The sequence below is a fragment of the Saccopteryx bilineata genome, chromosome 10 (genome assembly GCF_036850765.1).
Source record: "Saccopteryx bilineata isolate mSacBil1 chromosome 10, mSacBil1_pri_phased_curated, whole genome shotgun sequence".
NCBI classification, from domain to species: domain Eukaryota; kingdom Metazoa; phylum Chordata; class Mammalia; order Chiroptera; family Emballonuridae; genus Saccopteryx; species Saccopteryx bilineata.
The window spans coordinates 72421824-72435562 of record NC_089499.1 but is presented as its reverse complement, the minus strand read 5'-3'; the positions used below and the strand labels follow the sequence as shown (position 1 = coordinate 72435562).

Below are 13739 nucleotides of genomic sequence, written 5' to 3'. Positions count from 1 at the left end.
TTAGGTGCATAGATATTTATAATAGTTATATTTTCCTGTTGGATTACTCCCTTTATCATTATGTAGTGGCCTTCTTTATCTCTTATTATATCCTTTGTTTTAAAGTCCAATTTGTCTGATATAAGTATTGCTACCCCGGCTTTTTTTCATTTCCATTTGCATAAAAAGATTTTTTCCATCCTTTTACCTTCAATCTATGTGTATCTTTTGTTCTAAGGCGTGTCTCTTATAGACAGCATATGTACGGGTCCTTTTTTTTATCCATGCAGCTACCCTATGTCTTTTGATTGGGTCATTTAATCCATTTATATTTAAGGTTATTATTGATATGTAGTTGTTTATTGCCATTTTATTCTTTAAAGCTGTATTTCTTTTTTGCTATATTTTTTCCCACTTTGATCTGTTTACAACAGGGCCCTTAACATTTCCTGAAGCATTGGTTTGGTTTTAATGAATTCTTTGAGTTGTTTTTTGTCCTGGAAGCTTTTTATTTTTCCTTCGATTTTAAACAATAACCATGCTGGATAAAGTCGTCTCGGTTGTAGGTTCTTGTTCTGCATTACTTTGAATATTTCTTGCCATTCCCTTCTGGCCTCAAGTGTATCTGTTGAGAAGTCAGATGTCATCCTTATGGGAGCTCCTTTGTAGGTGATAGCTTTTTTTTCTCTTGCAGCTTTTAATATTTTCTCTTTATCGCTTAGCTTTGGTATTTTAATTATGATGTGTCTTGGTGTAGGTTTCTTTGGGTTTCTCTTTAATGGAGTCCTCTGTGCTTCTTGAACTTGTGAGAGTTTCTCCTGCATTAATTTAGGGAAGTTTTCAGCTATGATATGATTGAACAAAGTCTGTATCCCTTGTTCTTTTTCTTCTTCTTCAGGAACCCCTATGATGTAGATGTTATTTCTCTTCATGTTGTCACAGAGCTCTCTAAGAGTTTCCTCTGACTTTTTGAGTTTCTTCTTTTTTCTTCTCTGCTTTCATGCCTTCATTCCAGTTGTCCTCCAACTCGCTGATTCGATCCTCAGCTCTATCTATCCTGTTTTTAATTCCTTCCATTGTGGTCTTTATTTCTGATATTGTATTTGTCATCTCCATCTGATTCTTTTTTATACTTGCTATTTCTTTATTTAGGTGTTCATAATGACCATCCATTGTTGTTCTAAGATCCCTAAGCATCCTTACAATCATTATTTTGAACTCTGCATCTGGAAGTTTGATTGTTTCCATATCACTCAGTTCATCTCCTGAAGGATTCTCTTGTGGTTTCATTTGCATTGCACTTTTTTGTCTTCTCATTGTGTTTGGGTGTTTTATTTGTAGAGTTGGTTGAATCTAGGCTTGGTGTTGTCTGCCTCCAGTTTTCAGTTGTGTTATTTCTAGGTCTTCTTGGGTTGGTATCAGCTATTATTTGTAATCCACTTTCTGATTTGGGCAGCTTTGAAGACTTGATTTGTTTGTATTCTTAACAGGTCATAGTCTTGTTTATTGATCTCAGCAGGGGGCTTCCTTGAAACTGTATCCAGGAATGGGATGGGTGTAACCTCAGATTCTGAAGTCCTCTTCTGCCAACTAATCTCTCTGGGGGCAGGGTGTTTTCTCAGCTTCAGTAAGGGGAGGTGTATCTCAGATCTCCATGGAGACCTGAGTTACTGCCCCTCCTCCCCACTTCTTGTTTTCAGCGGTGTGTTTTTGCGCTGATTGGAGCTGGAGAGATGTCCGGAGAACTCTGATCCGGAAGCAATTCAGTACTGTTTTGTGGAAGGTTCAGTCCCTCTCCCAGCTATGGCCGCCTCCAGCATGGATGAGTCAACTTTTTTAGTTCGTCTCCTTCATTCCTTAGCCCCTCACAGTCTGTCCCTCTCCCTGTCCTTTCCACTTGGGAGATAAGCTGGTCTTTTCAACGCACCTCACTCCCTGGTTGCCAGGCAAGTGGCTGTGAGCAGTATTTTCCTACAGAAAATATTGCTGTGAGCAGCTCTTTTCCCTGGGGTGAGATCCCCTCTGGGCTCTCAGCCTCCCCTCCACTCTGTTCCTGTAAGCAGGGGAGATTCAGGCGCTCTCTACCAGGCTTGTTGTGGCTTCTTCTTTGCTCCTTGGTTTTTGAGAGTTGTTCTTGTAGTCCAGAGTTGGTTTTTCACACTGATTTTTCCTAAATTGATTTGTATTCCAGTTTTATGGTGAGAGCTGGTTGTCTGTGCGTCCGCCTACTCTGCTGCCATCTTCTAATCCTTTTTCGTCCATGGCCAGACCTTGAGTTTTTAGGATGCTAATGCTCAATGCTGATCACTCCGAGGACTGAGGGCGGCTGTTGGGGCACGGGAGTCTCCCTCCTAATTTAACTATCGCCAAAAAAGCTGGGAACTGATTGGATATCTCTTACATACACGGCTTCTAATTATTCGCGCACCTGTCCTTAATCTCTGTGCTGCCTGTTCCACCGTGCAGGCCTTTTTCTGGCCAGAGAAACCTCACCTAAAACCTCCACTCCTAATCTTTTCTTCTCCACAGACTCCCAACTCTCTCTCCCTCCTGTCTGATCCTCTCGGGAGCCCCTCTCTCAGGACTTTTCTCTGGTCCCTCTGCAGACCTCTTTTATGCTCAGTTCTCTTCCCTCTGAGAGCCTCCCTCCTCCCTCGACCCCCTTATTATTTTAGTTACCTTAGACTCCTCCAGCTAGGGGAAAGGTCCTGCATTTGTTTTAGTCGTATCTGTACTTCTTCATTCAGGCATTCATTCATTCAGAAATACTTCCTGAGTGCCTGCCATGTGCTAACAATTTGCTAAACAGAGGTCCCCAAACTTTTTACACAGGGAGCCAGTTCACTGTCCCTCAGACCGTTGGAGGGCCACCACATACAGTGCTCCTCTCACTGACCACCAATGAAAGAGGTGCCCCTTCCAGAAGTGCGACGGGGGGCCGGATAAATGGCCTCAGGGGGCTGCATGCGGCCCGCGGGCCGTAGTTTGGGGATGCCTGGAAACACTAGGTACCGATTCAGCCTTTCATTGAATAAATCGTTATTGAGCATCTAATATGAGTCAGGCACTCAAGCTACCAGGGGAAAAAAACAGTCAAATTGACAGGTTCGTTCTCACAGAGCTTACATTTTTAGATACACAAATGAGAGATAGAGTATTTAAATGGCATGGATGATGTGGAAGGGGAGAGGGGACTCCTGATACCCAAAGTAGGATTTGCTACTATGTATAAGGAGAGAGGACAGACCTTGAGACAGAGTTCCTGTCTGAGTGGAGGCCTGGCAGGGAGAGTGAGCCCAGGCGCTCCTAGGTAGGCAGTGCTGCAGGCAGAGGAACTGCTGAGGCCAAGGCCCTGAGGCAGGCATGTGCTTGGTGTGACTCGGAAACCTGGAGGTGAAAACAATAGGCATAACCGCACTGTCTGACTGGGGAGCCAGATGGTAATCGTATCTCCCACATAGATGTCTAGTTCTGAAGGGTCTGGGTGCCAAGCAAGGAACACAGATGGGGCTGAGGGTCCATTAAGGATACTTGATTAAATCTTAGGAAAGTTATTTAAACTGGAATCCAAGAAGGAGAGGTTAACCTGGTGAAGGGGCACAAGACTTTGTGATACCAGGGAGCATTTCCTGGGAAGGGAACAGTGTGTGTTCAGAGGGGAGGAAGGAGACAGCATTAGTACTGAGAAATGGAAGATCCAGACAGTGAGGGGGAAGCATGCTTGATGAGCTAGAAGGTGTGAGCAGGGGACTCACCACATAGGGTCTCGGCAGTTTGTATTTATGTAGCTGTTTACATAAAAATGTCTGCAGTCAGTCCTGCCTGCTGGAGCCAGCCCCAGGATGGGACCCTGCCTCATTCACTACTGCACCCCTAGCTCCTGCCCAGACTGCGGTCTGCAGGTAGGGCATGCTCTGTCCTTCTGGCTGGCTAACATCTCAAGCAATCTGACAGCCATCTGAAAACCTCAATAAGGAAACTGCAGCTTGTATAAATGAGAAGTTGGCTCTGGCAATTGTGGGTTTAGAAAAGGCCAGTAGACTCGGCAGTATTCAAAGCTCTGACTTCCCTTCAAAGCCACAGAGAAAAGCTTACTGTGACCACTGACCACGGAGAACTCTCCACACTGAGAGCAGAATCCCCAGGGCACCTCGACACCTTGACTTCACTGAGTTGGAGCAGAGTTCTCACCACACTAGGCGACAGTGCTCCTCTTGGATGGGTGCTCATTTGCACAGTAGTAAAGGCTAAAACTGTCGGATGTGAAAACAATATTGTTCCTGAGTTTAGAGAACAAGTGTGGTGTTACCTAAGATACCTGTTGTCCACCCGGTGGGCTGATTGCCAAGGCATAGTCGCTGTGAGAGAAGGAAAGAAAGTATAACACAACTCTGGGGCAAAGTGCAGAGTTTTGGCCAATTCCTTTTTTTTGCAAGTCAAAAGATCAACTTTTGGGGCACCATCCTCATATTTGTCTTTGGGACTGGGGTAACAGACTTAATGCTTGTCCTCACACCTTCACTTCCCCCTTCTTATCTCCCCACAGCCCTCCAGCTGAAGACCCCTGCTGTTTTGGGGTGCAGAGCCTCTCCTCCACAGGACAGGGGCAGGCACCCAGGGGCAGCTGATAGGCCCATTTCACCCACCTGGTCCCAGGCATGGATTCAGCGCTGCACAGGGGGCCTAGGCTGGTTCATTGGCCGAGGCTTGGTTATTGTGCCTGGAATGCTGGGACAAATGTCCCCTTCATTCTGAACTGTGTGACGGGGTTGCCATTACAGGGGTTGAAGCAGAGGTAGCCATTTTTGTTACCAATATGGCATGCCAGTCTGGGACCAGTGTGAATTAAAAAACGGCCAGAGTTGAGAAAATTGAAGGGAAAGAGCATGAAACATCAAAAACATTGTGGTCCTCACAATCAAATTACAGCTGAATCCTACCCTGCCTCTGGGTTCTCTCAGTAAGGCCTTCTGTTCATTGTTTCAATTGAGACTTCTGTAATTGGTGGTCAAATCATGCTAGATGGTAAGGGCGATGACAATTCAGAAACAGTTTCCTACTCTCTAAAAATATAGCAGCACAGCTCTGGCCAGGTAGCTCAGTTGGTTAGAGAATTGTCCCAACATGCCGAAGCTGGGGCTTTCATCCTTGGTCAGAGCACACACAGAGTCAATCAGTGAAGAATCACTTCTTAACTTTTTGGTTAAAGTCAAGTGTAGTGTCTGTTCTTCTCAGGGTAGTATCTGCTATGTCCTCTATCTGAGGACAATATAGTAAGTGTGCTTTTGGAGCAGGGGCATGGAATAGGAGCTTGCTCCATCCACTCTGGGGACCAACCTGGTACTGCAGTACATCTGGGAAATGATGCAGAACATCTGGGAATGGAGCTTACAAAGGACTCTGGCTCATTTCTCCTGGAAGCACCATCTACATTGGCAGTTGTTGGTTTGTCCTTGTGTGAACTGGCTGGTTTTCCATGGTCAAGAATATTATAGGAAGGGGAGAAGTTAAGTAGAATTTAAAAAAAAGAAAGAAAAAGGATCAGCCAATGAATGCATGGAATGGGTGGAACAAGTTGGTGTTTCTCTCCTTTCCTCTCTTTTTCTCTCTAAAATCAATTTTATAAGTATTTGTCCTTAAATTCATTACTGTAAGGTTGTTTATTTTGTATTTTTCCTTTTTAAAAAGAAAATTTATTTATAGAGAGATAGGGGGAGAGAGAGAGAGAGAGAGAGAGAGAGAGAGAGAGAGAGAAACATCGATTTTTGTTGTTCCACTTATTTATGCATTCATTGCTTTATTCTTGTATGTGCCCTGACTGGGATCACACCCACAACCTTGGCATAGCAGCACAACACTCTAACCAACTGATCTACCTGGCCAGGGCTTGCATTTTTCTGAAAAATGTTTAGTTTCCTTTTGAGTCTTACCAATCAAGTTGGTAAGAATCAATTCTGACTCAGCATTTTCATTTTCTCTACAATTGCAATGTTACATTCCATCATATTATCAAAAATGTTAAAACTCTAAGAAAATAAAAGAATTGCTAACAATATGAGATGGAACTCTTCCTGCAGCTGAGATATGCTGTTCCTGACAAATGAGCAACGTGTTCTTCAAGTATTCAATCTATGAGGAAATATGTGATCACATTTATTACAACCAGAACTAGAAAGACTTCATAGAAGTTCATTTATATCAGGCCTCAACTTCAGAATCTAAGGTCTCTTATTTTACTTTCTGTTTGTCTTACGTCAAACTTTAAAATGGAATGTTTATTATGTGACTGTCTCTTGTCTTGCTCCTTCACTGGCCTCTACGCTTTATGAGATTAGTGACTGGGTCTATTTGTGCGCTAACTTTCAGGGACTAGCACCTGGCAGGTGCTCAGTAAATATTAGTAAATGCTATGGACTAAATGTTTGTGTCCCCCAAAATCCTGACCCTCAAGGAATTCAGAGGTGGACCAGCCTTTGGAAAGTAATTAGGTCACGAGGGTGGAGCCCTCATGAATGGTATACATGCCTCTGTGGAAAGGACCCCAGAGAGCTCTCTCCCCTCTTTCTGCCCTGTGAGGGCACAGCCAGAAAAGGGCACTCACCAGAAATAAACCATGCTCGTGTCCTGGTCTCAGACTCCAGGCCCCAGACCTGTGAAAAATAAATTTCTGTTGTTTATAAGCTGTTTGGTACTTTGTTATAGCAGCCTGAGCAAACCAAGACAGTGGGACTGAATTTATTGGGCAATGCTCTTATTAAAATGTACTAAGGTAAGAGTAGTTTGTTTCATAAAGTTTTTTAAATAACATGAAAATAAAAGTAAAATAATAAAGTGAAAATAAAATAGCTCATTTAGTATGCCAATGAGTAGGAAGGAGAAATAACATGGCTACACATTTCTTCCTTCTACTGATAGAGACACTACTTATAGCCAAGGGCATTATAGTAAATTGGTTTGTTTCATTGGTGAAATGAGGCATTCACCTTCACAGACTTCTAAGGAAATAATTCATTTAAAATGACTGTGTTTTACATACTGTTAAAGAAATGTAAGCCCATAATACAATGACAGTCTGGTACCAAAGTGGCCCCTTTCATTTTAAGACCTTGAGACATTTTGCAAATGACAACTGTCTCTTACATCATCCCCTCTGAGATAAGAATTATTTCCTCCACTTACATTGGAGCCTACAAAGAATTATTTCTCCCAAAGTCCCAAGTGATGAATGCTCTTTGAATCCCTTATCTGGTAAGATATGTACAAGTTAACATTATAAAAAAAAAACCCAAAACTTTAAATCGGGACAATTATGTTTGAGCTATCAAGGGACTAAACTCCTTAGGGATTTCAGATTTCAAGTAAAAATTTCCCAGTGGTGAGTGGAAATGCAAATGAACTGAGAGACTTTTAAGACAAAAATCTTCTCAGTTCTACTTCATAATTTGATGACATTTTCAATATTTGGATGGTCTAAGAGATGAATTGACTCAAAGGAATGATAATAGAGTTCTAGGCTCGAAGAATGTTTTATTTTATGACCCAAATCTATGGAAATTCACCGTGGCTGAGCAAACTTTTAATATCTGGTCACAACAGGACATCGTTCATAATGACACCCAGCTGCAGAGAGTGTGTGCTTGGGATTTTTATCCCTACCTTTGTGCTGTGAGGGACTCTACATTTTAGATTTACAAAGTCTTAAAACTTTTATTTGCAAATGATTACACATATCAAGAAAAACAATCACAAGGATAGTATACCCTTTGCCTAGATTCACCAATTGCTAAACATCTTGCCCCTGTCATTTGTAACATATAAACTTTTTCTCAAACCATTTGCAATTAAGTTGCATTCACCATGCTGCTCTGCCCTTAAATTCTTTTTTTTTTCTCTGTATTTTTCTGAAGCTGGAAACGGGGAGAGACAGTCAGACAGATTCCCGCATGCGCCCGACTGGGATCCACCCGGCACGCCCACCAGGGGGCGACGCTCTGCCCACCAGGGGGTGATGCTCTGCCCCTCCGGGGCGTTGCTCTGTTGCAACCAGAGCCACTCCAGCGCCTGGGGCAGAGGCCAAGGAGCCATCCCCAGTGCCTGGGCCATCTTTGCTCCAGTGGAGCCTCAGCTGTGGGAGGGGAAGACAGAGACAGAGAGGAAGGAGAGGGGGAGGGGTGGAGAAGCAGATGGGTGCTTCTCCTATGTACCCTGGCCGGGAATTGAACCCGGGGCTTCTGCACGCCAGGCCGACGCTCTACCACTGAGCCAACTGGCCAGGGCCCCCTTAAATTCTTCAGTGAGTGTTTCATAAGAACCAGAACATCCTCACCCATAGTTACCAACTTCAGGTAATTAAACTTTTTTTTTTTTTTTGACAGAGACAGAGAGAGTCAGAGAGAGGGACAGACAGGAAGAAAGGGAGAGAGATGAGAAGCATCAATTCTTCATTGTGGCATCTTAGTTGTTCATTGATTGCTTTCTTATATGTGTTTTGACCAGGGGACTAGAGCAGAGCAAGTGACCCCTTGCTCAAGCCAGTGACCTTGGGCTCAAGCCAGTGACCTTGGGCTTTAAGCCAGTGACTATGGGATCATGTCTATGATCCCACTCTCAAGCCAGCGACCCCATGCTCAAGCTGGTGAGCCCCTACTCAAGATGGATGCACCCGCACCCAAGTGGCGACCTTGGGGCTTCAAATCTGAGTCCTCCCTGTCCCAGTTTGATGCTCTATATCCACTGTGCCGCCGCCTAGTCAGGCTCATTGCTTGACGCTTAATTTTTATTTATTTATTAATTTTAAGAGGGAGGGAAGAAAGAGAAAGAAGCATCAATTTGTTGTTTCATGTATTTATACATGTATTTGTTGATTCTAGTATGTGCTCTGACCAGGAATGGAACCTGCAACCTTGGTGTATCAGGAAGATGCTTCCATCAACTAAGCTACCTGGCCAGGGTTAAATGCTCCTATTATATGTGTGATTTAGACTGTTCATAGTATAATGGTTTCATCTAAGTTAGAAGCATTTTCTCATAACTATACTGGCCTAAAAAATGATTGCAAAGAAAAGAAGAGGCCCTGGCCTGTTGGCTCAGCGATAGAGCGTCGGCCCAGTGTGTGGAAGTCACGGGTTCGATTCCTGGTCAGGACACACAGGAGACATGCCCATCTGCTTTTCCACCCTTCCCCCTCTCCTTTCTCTCTGTCTCTCTCTTCTCCTCCCGCAGCGAGGCTCCATTGAAGCAAAGTTGGCCCGGGCACTGAGGATGGCTCCATGGCCTCTGCCTTAGGTGCTAGAATGGCTCCAGTTGCAGCTGAGCAATGCCCCAGATGGGCAGAGCATTGCCCCCTAGTGGGCATGCTGGGTGGATCCTGGTTGGGCGCATGCAGGATTCTGTCTGTCAACCCCTGCTTCTCACTTCGGAAAAATACAAAAAATTAAAGAAAGAAAGAAAAGCAAACATAAACCTCCTTTTGCATTTTACCTATACAAACAGATGAAGGAGTATTGTGCAATCTCACTGGGGTGGGATGATCCTAATTTCCTGGCTGGTAAACAAACCAAGTGGTAACAGTAACCACACCTAATATTTACTAAGCAGTTGTTGTTAGCAGGCACCAGGAGAAGCACTTCGCTTAGATTTAATCCTTATCTGAAACCTCAGAGCCAGTGATTGTTATTATCAGTTTTGTAGGTGAAGACAATGAAACTCAGAGAGACTATGACTAAACAAAAGCCCCCATAGCTAAGAATCCTATTCAATCTGAATCTAGAAACTACAGGGTAGTTGTCAGAAGGGTGAATTGCAAGGGCACTGAAAAGATCCAGGAAATCAGAGAAGGGACTGTTAAGGTATAGTTTTTTGACCTGTTACCTGTCCAAGTAAGGGGTGATGGTAGCTTGGACTAGAATTTTAAGGGTACATTAGAGGAAAGTGGATAGAGATGGTAAGGTCTTGGTGGTGGATTTGATTGGGACATGGGAGAGTTGGTAGTTTTGAGGATCAGTCGGGGTTTTTACCTGATATGGTATGAAATGTATATTTTTCTTGGTCCTTGTTTCTGTCATAGGGCTTCTAAAACTTTTGGAATTTCTAAGTGATGAAGCAACATAATATTGTCATGTTCATAAGTTTATTTGGGGGCCCCATCTAAGGGTGAGGGGATGGTTGCCTGTGGAGCCAACCAAGTGATTAGGGGTTGGAACTTTCCTTCCATCCCACCTTTGACTTTGGTGAGGGGAAGAGGCTGGGGGCTGGAGGCTGGAGGCTGAATCTTGCCAATGGCCAATGAATTAATCAACCATACCTATGTAATGAAGCTTCTTCCACTGACACCCAAAAAAAATACAGTGTCTAGAGAGCTTCCAAGTTGGTGAATACCTGGGGGTTACTGGGAGAGTGACTGCCTTAGAGAGGACAGGGGAGCTCCAGGCCTTCGTCCCCTGCCTCTCTTCCATCTGGCTGTTCCTCAGTTATATCCTACTATAATAAACCAGTGATCTAGTGAGTAAAATGTTTCTCTGAGTTCTGTGAGCTGCTCTAACAATTGAGTCAGACCGAAGGAGGAGGATATAGGAAATTTTTATTTATAATTGGTCAGTAAGAAGTACAGGCAACAACTGGGGCTTGTGACTGGTAGCTGAAGAGGGATGGGGACAATCTTGGGGGACTGAGCTCTTAACCTGTGCAACCTGATGCTATTTCCAGGTAGATAGTGTCAGAATTGAGTTGAATTGTAGGACCTCCAGCTGGTGCCTGAGAACTGCTTGGTGATGTGGGAAGAACCCCCTCCCTGCACACACATACTCGTACATTGGAATTGGGCCCAGCAACCCCAAAATACATGGCAAGGATAGGTGGTAGAGGAACAGTTTGGGAGAACAAGATCTATCAAAGCTTGGCAGTCCGATGCCTTGTTAGAGGAAAGCCAGCCAGAGTTAGTGCAAGGTCAGAATGATGAAACATTCTAAAGGAACCAGTTTTATTATTTCCAGGCAATAGGACCAGGCTTTAAAAGTGTTACCTGGTCTGCCCCAGCACTTGTTTCATAAATAACTAGAAATGGTTTGCAATTCACAAATTGGCTGGACGGCAAATGATGCTTGTCAAGTGTTTGAAGGTGATTAAAGCAGTTTGTTGGCCCTGGCCGGTTGGCTCAGCGGTAGAGAGTCGGCCTGGAATGCGGGGGACCCAGGTTCGATTCCTGGCCAGGGAAAATAGGAGAGGCGCCCATTTGCTTCTCCGCCCCCAACCCCTCCTTCCTCTCTGTCTCTCTCTTCCCCTCCCGCAGCCGAGGCTCCATTGGAGCAAAGATGGCCCGGGCGCTGGGGATGGCTCCTTGGCCTCTGCCCCAGGCGCTAGAGTGGCTCTGGTCATGGCAGAGCGACGCCCCGGAGGGGCAGAGCATCGCCCCCTGGTGGGCAGAGCATTGCCCCTGGTGGGCGTGCCGGGTGGATCCCGGTCGGGCGCATGCGGGAGTCTGTCTGACTGTCTCTCCCCGTTTCCAGCTTCAGAGAAATACAAAAAAAAAAAAAAAAAAAAAAAACAGTTTGTTTCCCTGAGCAGTTTAAATTTTCCCTCTAGAAATCTTGTAAACTCTTTGTTTGTTTCCCAAACTCTTTTCTCTTTCAAAAGAGGAAAACATAAACTTCAATTGAGTCTCTGTCCCAATTAATGAGGCTTTACTCAACTAGAAAATATTGACCACTGCATTGGCCAATGTCTTCCTCTGTGGTCAATAGAAGCTCTTTTTCCCCAGGCACTTAAACCATAGCACAGGGCTGGCTCTTTTGATGGCTGCATCTGGCTTACAGACAAATCTTTAATAAAAAAAATAATAACATTAAAAATATAAAACATTCTCATGTATTACAATCCATTCATTTCCTACTACTCATGTTCATGGTTGCAGGTGGCTGGAGCCAATCACAGCTGTCCTCTGGGAAAACACCAAATTTTTATTGGATAATGTGTAACGTACATAGGTCATTGTGAGGTCAGGAAGTAAACTTCCCTCCTTTCAATCAAGTAGTCAGCTAACTAATTGCAAAAACTCTTTTGACAAAGAAGATGGCTAAAAGAAAAAAAGATGAGGAGTAACGTACTTTTCAGCAGCAATGGACAGAGGAATTCGCCTTTGTGGAGAGAGATGGTTCTGTAGTATGTCTAATATGTAATGATAAAATTGCATCGATGAAACGGTCAAATATAAAGCGGCACTTCGACACACACCATATTACATTTGCATCAAAACATCCAGCGGGGGCCCTGGCTTGTTGGCTCAGTGGTAGAGCATCAGCCTGGCGTGCAGAAGTCCCGGGTTTGATTCCCTGCCAGGGCACACAGGAGAAGCGCCCATCTGCTTCTCCACCCCTCCCCCTCTCCTTCCTCTCTGTCTCTCTCTTCCCCTCCCGCAGCCGAGGCTCCACTGGAGCAAAGATGGCCCGGGCGCTGGGGATGGCTCCTTGGCCTCTGCCCCAGGCGCTGGAGTGGCTCTGGTTGCAACAGAGCAATGCCCCGGAGGGGCAGAGCGTCGCCCCCTGGTGGGCATGCCAGGTGGATCCCGGTCGGGCACATGCGGGAGTCTGTCTGACTGTCTCTCCCTGTTTCTAGCTTCAGGAAAAAAAAAAAATATATATATATATCCATCCATCCAGCGGGGACAGCAGGAAGAAAGCATGTCAAGAGTTACTGTGCAGAGTGCAAGCTAGTCAGCAGCAACTCAGTGTTTGGGCCCAACAAGGTGACTGGAATTCAGCTAGCTTTGCTGGTGCTTTAGCAATTGTGAGAAACGGAAAGCCATTCACAGAAGGGGAGTATGCCAAAACATTCATGCTTGATGTTGCCAATGAACTTTTTGACGACTTTTCGGATGAAGACAAGATAATCAAACGAATAAAAGACATGCCTCTGTCGGCAAGAACTGTTCACGATCATACAATCGTGATGGCAAATCAAATTGAGGCAACACAAGTGAAGGACATAAATGCAGCACCATTCTTTTCTGTCGCTTTAGATGAGTCAACAGACGTAAGCCATTTATCCCAGTTCAGCGTGATTGCAAGGTATGCTGTCGGTGACACAGTACGGGAGGAAAGTCTTGTTGTTTTGCCTATGAAGGAGACAACAAGAGGGGAGGATTTATTCAAGTCTTTCACTGAGTTCGCTAAAGCAAAAAATCTACAGAAGGATAAACTTATTTCGGTGTGTACTGATGGTGCTCCATGCATGATGGGGAAAAACAGAGGATTTGTAGCGCTTCTTCATGAACATGAAAAGAGACCCATCCTAAGTTTTCACTGCATCCTACATCAGGAGGTGCTTTGTGCTCAGATGTGTGGTGAGCAGCTTGGTGAGGTGATGTCGCTGGTCATTTGGTGGTCAATTTTATTGTTGCCCGAGTTTTAAATGATTGCCAGTTTAAAATACTGCTGGATGAAGTTGGGAATAATTATCCTGGTCTGCTTCTGCACAGCAATGTGCATTGGTTGTTAAGAGGGAAGGCGCTCAGCAATTTCATGGCTCGTCTGAGTGAAATATGGACTTTTCTTGAAGTGAAAAACGTCGAGCATCCTGAGTTAGCTAACACTGAGTGGCTCCTGAAGTTCTACTATCTCGTGGACATGAGTGAACATCTGAATCAGCTCAATGTGAAAATGCAAGGCATTGGAAATACAGTCTTACCCTTCAACAAGCAGTGTTTGCATTTGAAAACAAGCTGGAACTCTTCATCGCAGACATTGAAACAGGTCGTTTACTACACT

The 13739-nt window shown here is 44.5% G+C and overlaps 1 long non-coding RNA gene and 1 other non-coding gene across 2 annotated transcripts in view; both read left to right on the top strand.

The window, feature by feature from the left end:
* LOC136314690 (uncharacterized) overlaps window positions 1-13739 on the top strand; it is a 57249-nt gene that overhangs the window by 14105 nt on the left and 29405 nt on the right. The gene's annotated exons all lie outside the window — the stretch shown is intronic.
* On the top strand, window positions 5163-5354 carry LOC136314763 (U2 spliceosomal RNA). Its single transcript, XR_010727364.1, has one exon. It is a non-coding gene; the product is annotated as a U2 spliceosomal RNA (small nuclear RNA).